We start from the raw sequence: 9,672 nt of genomic DNA, 5'->3' as shown, positions 1-9,672 counted from the left end.
ATACTGGGCAGTACAGAAAGTAAACATGGATGCTACAGCCTGTGAAGAGGAGAGGAAGCTGCAACTGCAGCAGCTTGAGGAACTTAGATTGGAGTCATTCGACTCACCATGTGGTACAAGGAGCGAACTAAATTGTGGCATGATCGAAATCTGAGAACTAAGGAGCTCCATGTTGGTCAGAAAGTACTACTCTTCCAGTCAAGACTGAAGCTCATGCCTGGGAAGGTCAAGTCAAAATGGACCGGGCCTTACACCATCACTGCACTCCGATCTAATGGAGCTGTAGAAATTTCAGGGAGTTTCCCTAACTCTGAACCTTTTATCATGAATGGGCATAGATTGAAGATCTTTAGGGAGAATAGTGAAGTGGGCGTAGTGGATGAGATCCCACTACAGCCCAGTGCTTTGTCTTTTTACTGACCAGTAGGATAGGAGTTTGGAATTCCACTGGCCAATGCTCTTTCAAATCTACATGCGTTGGCCAAGTAGAGTTCCAAATTTCCTAAGAGGAATGTAAATACTGTAAATATGTGGTAATTAATTGTTTTAACCCTTCGCGTGCTTTAAAAAAAAAAAAATTCGGGCCTTAATTATTGCTTGGAGTACACATTGACCAAGGGATTACCTATCTGGTGCTATTTCAAATTTTATTTAGCTTTTGCAGGGTGACAGCGGCTAGAATGGCGCGTGAGCAGAGAGAAGGGACACGCTGACCAATCAGAGGCCAGCAATCTCAACCGCCTCCCATCTGAAGCGTCGCGACCGGCAACCCCTGATAACCGGTTACAACCCCCTAAAACTGCTCTCTCTCACCCAAATTAAACCCACCGTCCCAACCCTTCTCCCTCACAAACCCTCATTTTCAAATTCCCTTTCAAGAAATTCTCGTCCATCTCTCTCACAGAAACATCATTCTCAAACCCAACTCTCTCCCAGAAATCAAAACCAAAAACCCCACCAACAAATCACCACTGAAACCATGGGGAGAAAGGCGTTCGCTACCAAGATTAAACCACTTTCGACTTGCAGCGAAGAAAGCCGTGAAGAAAACCCTGAAACACACCCACCGCCAAATCCTCAACCTTCGGCACTAACTCAGCAAGCCCCACCGATGATATCTCTAGACGCAATGGCGGAGTTTCTCCGATTACAAGACCCCACTAGGAACTGGGCGGCGGAGTTGGTGAATTTCAGCCAAATCAGAGGGCAAGGGAGTATGACCGCAACAAGTCCGGCGGTGGTGATGTCAGTAACCAGTGCGCATCCCACGGTGCAGCCTCCACCTACCGTTCCGGTTCCTCCTACAATTCCACAAGAAGAAAACCCTCCCGTCGAAGCCGCAATTGCAGAAACGGAAGAACTCTCTCCGGTAGACCAAGAAACTGAACCCTTGGATGATAAAGCTATTTCGGCTCACTACGATTCTGATCCGGAGGAGAGGGCAGAACGGCTGAGGAAGGAGAACCAAGACCGTGAAGGGGGAAATATAGTGGAGGAAACGCCAACTGTGGAGACCATCCGTCAAGAGAGGGTTAGGGAAGAAATAGATCTGAACGAATCGGCACAGAAGCGCAGCCTCATGACCGATACGTAGTTTGTGTCAATCGTGGAAGAGGTAAACCGCAGAGAGAATACTGCTTTGATGGCTGAGGGTCTAGACCTCGCATCAAGGTCAGTAGGAGGGGTTGAGAAAGCCGTTACAGGAACCATACCGGAAGGTCAAACTTCCCAGTCAGTAGGAGGGGCAGGGGAAGTACAAAGTGAAGAGAAAGAGCCAGAGCCAGTAGATCCCCAAGTGGAAGCAGGGGACGATAGAATGCAAGTAGGAGAGAAGGGACCAACCGTGTAAATCCAGGTACCGAAAGAGGTGGCACCTCGGATCTTAAAACCGCAACCAGTGAAGTGGCAATTGATTCTGAAGAAGGGGCCGGTGACAGAGAGGCCGAAATCCACGGGCATCTCAGCGATGCCTGGGCAAGTGGGCAGCAAGCAAGGCCCAGGCAAACACAGCCGAGAACCTAGTCGAGATCGCAAGCGAGGAAGAACAGGCCACTCCCAAGAAGGCGGAGGGTAAGCCTACACAGGCTACTGATCAAGAGGATACTGGGATATCTCCTGTACAGAGAACAAGGCGCGGAAACTGAAGGGGTAGCTGAGGGTCCGGACCTCGCACCCGGGTCAGTAAGGCCAGAGGAATCTGATGATGTTGATGCTCAAACCCCAGGAGAAACCACCCTTACTGCCCAAGAGGAGGAAGTCCAATACCAGCGAGCCAGGAAGAGGAAAGGGAAGGCTCCAATCCAAAAGAAGTCGGTCACCAAAAAGTCCAGAGTAGCAAACACAGGAATCGTCATCACCGAAGCATCTCAACGAACTCCACCCAGCCGAGGGGAGTTAAGTGATAGTGAGTACGCTGCCAGTGAAGAGTCAGATTCAGATAGCGACATCTCCTTGGAGGGTGAAGAGTATGGGGAACAGTCACTCCCGGGTGACCACCGAGAGCTTGTGCATCCACCAGTTGAGAGGCTTCGATACAGACGATGGACCATAGACTTCACCAATGAGATTGATGAGGAGATGAAACTCTTCGAAACACAGAAGCTGAAGGATACCTTTGACAGCTTGGACGATGGCAGCAAGGAGATTAAACGGGGATCCGCAACTTTGTGTTAGACTTGCAAATGAGTTCTTTACTACCTTTAGGTTCAAGGTGACGACGGATTTGGATGAATTGTCTGTTAGTTTTCGTTTGTTTGGAGGAAAGTTTATGATGAATTTAATTGAGTGGACTTGCCGGTTGGGTATGTGTACCCTGGAAGAGGCGATAGGGCCTGATTGGAGGACCAAGGAGAGGGGTATCCCCCGTAGGCATGTGGATTTTAATCCGCAGGAGGCCTGGGCTGAGCTAACCCACCCCGACGCTGGAGAATTCGCATCCACTATCTCCCGGTCCACTCACTTCAATGGTCCAGTTCTGCGATTAGTACAGCTTCATCTGGACGCCAACCTACTGGGACAATCTAATTCAGCCGTTCGCACTTCGATGACGGAGTTATATCTCCTTTGGTGCTCGAGACGAGGCCGAAGATTGCATCTTGGATTCTGGACTGCATATCAATGCCATTTGATAGCTACTCACCCTGCCAGGAACCTCACCTTGTGCCACATTTTGGGAGCGTTCGTCGGAAACAACCTGATCATTACGGAAGCTGAGGACTTGTCTCCACTTCCCATGGTACGGCCACCGGGGTCATTCGACATACCCTACTTCGTCAGGACGAACGCCGTATATATGAGGGTAGGAAGGCCGCATTTTTATGCAATGGGAGAGGAAGCCACAGCGGGAGGGAGAGTTGCTATGTTGGAAAGGACGGTTACTGAAATGGCAGAAGAAGGCAGATAGATATGATCGGAAATGGTCCGATTGGCGTCAGTGACAGAGAGGATTTTAAAAGAGTCTACAGGACAGAGAGCGCTGGCTCAGAGGCAGGCATCTATGGAAGTGTTAGTGACCGACCTGGGTGAAGAGAACCAAAGGATGCAGACATAGATGAACAAGATGTTATCCATGATCGATAATATATTACAGGAGGTGACCCACCAGAGGAAAGAACAAGCTGCAGGAGTAAGGGGCAGTGTAGCCCAGGATACCGGACCAAGCGGCCATGGAGGCCAAGAGATGACACACACCTACCAGAGACAGTAATAGGGGAGCCAGAGAAAGAGGAAGCCGAGGTGCCGGCAGCAGCCGAGGAGCCGGCGAAGGATGATAAGGACAAAGCTGGAACGGAGAAGGAACAATTGGAGGAGCAACCTGCACCACCTGCCCCGCGAAGGAGCAAGAGACATCGATAGACCCCCCCCATACTGACAAGTTAGTTTTCTTTTTAGTTTTCTTTTTTTTAGTTTTTTTTCGTATTTGTTTGTTTTAATGTTTGTTTAGGTAGTTAATTTGTGTTTGTGCGCAGACCCCACTTCATAACACTTAGCCTATTCTATAGTCTAAGTGTGAGAAGTAAAGGGTTGTATCGTTTGAGCATGTTTTTCTTTTCCTATGTTTTTCTTCTTGTGTTTTTCGTTTGCATGTTGACTCGCACTTAGTCCATTGCATGGCCTAAGTGTGAGAAGTGTGTGTATATGAGTTTGTGTTGTTGGTTTCTGTTTAGGTTTTTAAACTCTCCCACTTAGCCTATTCTATAGTCTAAGTGTGAGAAGTTTCGTTTTTAGAATGTTGTTTTGTTTGTCTGCGTGTCCACCATACTGACCATTACCTTTTCCACTTCACAGCCCTATCTGAGGGCAGACACTTGAGAAGTGGGAGGGGGACGCAATGATCAGTATGATGTATGTGTATTTGTGGTCTGTGTTTGTGCTTATGTCTTGTTAGGTCTAGTTTTTTTGTTTTATTTTGAGGGTTGATTGGGCTTAAAACTCGACTGACTCGAGCTGACGGTGAAGGGAATTGAGGGAGATAAGACATGCTGGAAAACCGAAACCACCCTCCCTAGTACCTCCTAGTCAGGATAGATGATGTGAGTATGAGAGAAAAGCCCATACTTAGAGCCAAACACGAGAGCCCTCTTAAAATGTGAGTTATAAGCTTTAAGTGGAACCACTTTCCACACATATTGAAAAGAAAAGAGTGGCTGCCACAAATTGCATAGGGTGAAGTGACCACGGGTAGCAAACACTGAAGGCAGTAGGAAACCCTTTTTCTTAACCTTTTATATCCAGATAAACACCCCTAGCCACTGGGACTATGTGTGCAAGGCATGAGGCGAATGAAACTTATTGGCCAGAAAGCTGTACAAAAAGGCAGAAACCAGCTGGACAAGAAACTTAGAAGAAAATCGACCAGGGAGTCATCCCAGGTCCAAAAAGAAGAAGGTATAAGGGTGGCGAAGCCACAAAGAAAAGAAAGAAAAAGAGAAAGAACAGAGGAAAATTGAAGAAGGAATAAGGGTGGCGAATCCACAAAGATGCTACTGACCAGTTGGAGACCCACGCCAGAAGCGCCAGCTGAGAAAAGCAACTGATCAGAAGCCTAATGCACACAGTTCCCCCACATCAATAAAGAAGAGGTTTTGAACCTTAGAGCCTTAGGAACATCCACCCCAAAACACTACAAGCCAATAGCCCCATTACAAGTTTTTAAGTCCTTCAGTCGCTGCACGTGAGATCTAAGTCCGAAGCATTTTGTGGTCCAGCAATTAGAGATAATAGTCCTAACATTCCTGGTGAGGTATGAGTGACTGAGTGAACCTAGTGTTTGGCCGAGAGTGTGGGCGATCTTGACAAGCGGATGTACTGACTGGGAAAGAAATGGGGGGGGCGGCAGAAGTTCAAAGCTGTCTAAAGCTGGATTGCACCTGATCCCAAGGTAAGGGATGGTTGAAAATATAGCCCGATCTTTGTGTTTTAGTTCTTATGTGTGTTTGTGTGTTAGTCTATGTGTTTTATCTTTGCGTCATAGTTATAGTCTAGTTTAGGTTTGTGTCTGTCAAGGGAGTAACCAGGCTAGAATTCGACTTATTTCTTTTTATTTGTTCTTCACGCTTGAGGACAAGCATGTGATAAGTGTGAGTAGTTTGATAAGTCGTATTCTAGGTCTTGGTTACGGGTCAGTATGATGTGCGTAAATGATTAGATTTGCAAAACAGTTGCTCAAAGTGTGCAGGTTAAGCGTTCTAGCCAGTAGAAGAGTTTCAGAATGATTCAAGTGAAAAGGGCGTCAGAAAGATCTCATACTGGCCAGTATACATGTTAAAACGGCTCGAGATGGAGAAGACGGGTAGTTGGGGCTGATTACCCACAATTAAGGGCAAAGGAGTCATCTTGCAATGGGGATTTGCCCTAAAATCAAGGGCAAGCCTCCCTATAAAAGGAAGCCACTTGGAGAGAGAAAAAGGGAGTGTTTTTACCACCATCCTTAGGTAGAATTCTCTCTCGGTAATTCCAGTTTCCCAGCCTAGTCCAAATTCTTGTCTCGCCACAGCCATGATAACCTGAGTTCCAGAAGCTCCCGGAGTTCCAGAAGTTCTCGTTCCAGTCAGCAAGATCGTAGTCAGAAGTTCCATCGCCCGGAGTGGCAAAAACAATCTTTCATTCGCTTTCGTAGTTTAATTTGCTTGCTTTATTTTTACGTTGAATCTCTGTTGCATTTTGGATTTCGTTGCTTGAAGTACTTTGTTTGAAGATCCAAACGTTTTCTAATGCTATGAAGTTGATTTCGTTTCAGTGTGTTTCGTTGCTTTTACTTCTTTCCGCCTAGTTAGTTGGATCTGATTGTTGTTCCTGAGTTGTTGTTCGTTTACCTTTTCTAGTTGAAGATCTGAGTTCACGAGTCTAGTTAACTTTTAGCTCAAATATCTGAAATGGTTGAGTGTGGAAACCCAGCCTACATGAGTTTCGTCACCTTGCATGCTGACCAGTGAGCGTAATTGCAGTTTCGGTGTTCGATCTTTTTGTTTAAGGTTTTAATTGCAGATCTGTTCTCTAAGTTGTTAATCTGTGTTTTAATGGTGCTGAATCTGTTTTGTTATTCTGATTTTAGTTTGTGTTTGTTGAAGAAGATGATGTCCACATCCAATGTTGGGGACCACTTTGCTTTTTAGTTACTTTTCGCTTTTGTCCTCTACTTTTCTGCATGTACCCTACAGATCTGACAGCCCAGCCACCCAACCACCACTTATTCCCTGCTTTTTAGTTTAGCCTTTTATAGAAACCTAGTACTTTCCGCATATTTTCTGTTACACCCCATTAACCAAATTCCACGTACACAACTACATGTCGACCTCCATTCACCTTTCCTAGTCAGTAGGATACCATCTAAATTTCCCGACTAGATAGAAACTCAACCCGAGCGTGGTAGCAAACCAAACCCATCCAGAATGTCACCACAATTACTCCAAACCGTCACCATCTCTATGGGATTCAACCCCTACCTTTACTATACTACCCAGTAGAAGAGGGTTGAGGATTTATTGATACCAGGTTCAGGCTTAGCCGGGGATTCCGTACTGATCAGTAGGATACACCTTCGCTTGAACGACACCTGCAAACCTGCTCATTCATCCGCCCTCACGAACTCGCTATTTCTTAGGATTATTGTCCCCACAGAGCAGGTGGCGATAATATTAGAAAAAAGCTTCATGAACTGTAGGCCAATTGATGGAGACCGTATACAAACGTTGAGTTCGTAATTATAGCTTAGATATTGTGGGTTATGGTTTTTCTTTAATTATCCTTAGCCTTGAGGCAGAGAAAGGCTTAATTAAATTCGGTTGGCATTTAATTTGCTGGATAATTAAATCTTTTATTAATTGGTATCTTCCTTTAAGAATTATTGTTCTAGAATTTAATTCTTATTCATGTCTACTATGAGATATATCTAAAATAATTAAGTTATTTAATTCTTAATAAGACATGCAAAATTAAATTCAAATTATTTCCATGTTCAAGATTGGGATGAGAAGATTTATTATTTAATGTATTCATACATATCTATACTTATTCGGAAACTGTTAAATTATTCTCATCCATATCATCTAGGAATAAAATAATATTATTTATTTCCATAGATATAGATAATAATAAAAATATTCCTAAGATCTAGATAAATATTAGGAATCTATTAAATTATTCTCATCCATATCATCTAGGAATAAAATAATATTATTTATTTCCATAGATATAGATAATAATAAAAATATTTCTAAAATCTAGGCAAATCTTCCAAAAAGGTTTTATTTCCATTAAATAATAATATTTTAATGATATCTTTTAATTATATAATCATTAAAATAATCTTTCATCGTTATCTCATCGTACGAGGTTTGCACGAACGATGAACAATGAAGATCCGATGAGTTCGTCGTCGGATAACGACGCACACGGCGTCTCGGCCCGTGGCACGTAAATCGCGCGCCAGCTTCTCGGCCGCATTACTCGATAGGCGTGTCGAGTGTCTCGGCCTGGATTTCGCACGATGGCGCAGATCCTCTTGGCCAGTGACTCGTCGAGTTGTCCAAGCTCTCGGGCAGTGGCGCGCTGGGTGGCGCGCACGCTCTCGGCCAGCTCCTGCACCCGTCTCGACTGTCTCGCCTGAGCCAGCGGCACGCATATAGGCACGACGCTCTCAGCCAGGCGTCTCGTCAGGTGCGCTGGATCTTCCGCCTAGGGTTGGAGTGCTCTCGGTGTCTCGGTCGGTTCTCCGACGAACTTTCGCACCGCACCAGCCTCCGTGTTGCGCTCGACGCAGGTCCATCTGGGGCGTACGATCTCGACCACCGGCGCGCACGAGCCCATGCTCGTCTGCGCATCGCCCTGTGATCACGGCTCCCTGGCTCCCACTGTCTCGACTACCCTACCTCGATCACGCATGGTGCGATCCATCTTGGTGCGAGCGCCGATGGATCGCACGTCTCGTACGATCGAGTAATTCAAGTTCATTGATTCGATAGTTCTTGAGTTCAACATGCATAAAAAAATTTAAACTAAACACAAGAACATGCTTCGCAATCAAATAAGACATGCATACATGAATTTCGCGAAATTTAAATCCAAATAATCAGAGCCAAAGACTGGCTCTGATACCAATTGAAGGGGTTGGTGAGCGGAAGCGTGCTTTCTAACGGATCACATAATTCTGATAAAATTAGTCAATTATTTAGATAAATTCTATTCGCGTAATTTTAACATTTATCATGCTCATAACTTGAATTAAAACATGTTTTAGCAAATAAAATTCCTAAAACATGCTTACTACGGAATTAGCCGATTTACCTCATTGATTCTATCAAGAATCGAAGATGGCTTGCTCCGTCTCCACGTGAAGATCTTGAGTACTCAACCTCGGATCTTCTGACTGGTGTCCCGGACTGTAATATGATATTTGTGTGGGCAAATCTCACCAGAATGTTAGGACTCGAATAATGGAAGACAGAAATCTACTCACGGAGGAGAGCAATTTTCGTCTCTCTCTCTAGGAAGGGGACGAAAATAACAGTGGAAAACTTATGTTTTCTGTCTCCTTTATTCTCTTATTTATATTAAGTCACATATTGGGCCCAGTTAGGGATCTAAGGAAGAATTTGGACTTGGTCTCACACAATTAGCTTTTTACTAATTAAATTGAACCCTCAATTTAATACAAGCTTATATTGGAATATTACAAGCAGCCACTACAGAAGTAATATTGCACTACCTTTCCAAATCCGAAATTACAAGTATTCCGGGTTTCCTTTAATTGCGTTTAATTTATTTCCCGCGCTTAAGATAGAAACATCCCTTAATTAATCAATGCCTGCTATGGACTTAATTAATTAATATATTTTGAACTACAAGATTGGCCTTTGCAAGAAACTCTTATTTATTATTCATAGAGTAATCAAACTCCAACTAGCTAGGTTCAGAATAATAAAACCTTGTTTCGAGCTCCTCTTGTGGATGTTATCAAACGAGACTCTCCTCTTGCACGATTCAACATAATAGCAATCCTAGCACCGATAGATAATGATCACCACTACTCAATATACCTGGATCATTGGGTGACGAAAAACCCGCACCTCTGGTAAGTCAAAGTAGTGGATACTCAATATCGTATGCTCAATGCTAACGTACATTGATTAAGAAATTAATTATTAAGACCTCGTCTTTCAGTAGATAGCATAA

The sequence above is a fragment of the Salvia splendens genome, chromosome 17 (genome assembly GCF_004379255.2).
Source record: "Salvia splendens isolate huo1 chromosome 17, SspV2, whole genome shotgun sequence".
Lineage (NCBI taxonomy): Eukaryota > Viridiplantae > Streptophyta > Magnoliopsida > Lamiales > Lamiaceae > Salvia > Salvia splendens.
This window is presented reverse-complemented; position numbering follows the sequence as displayed.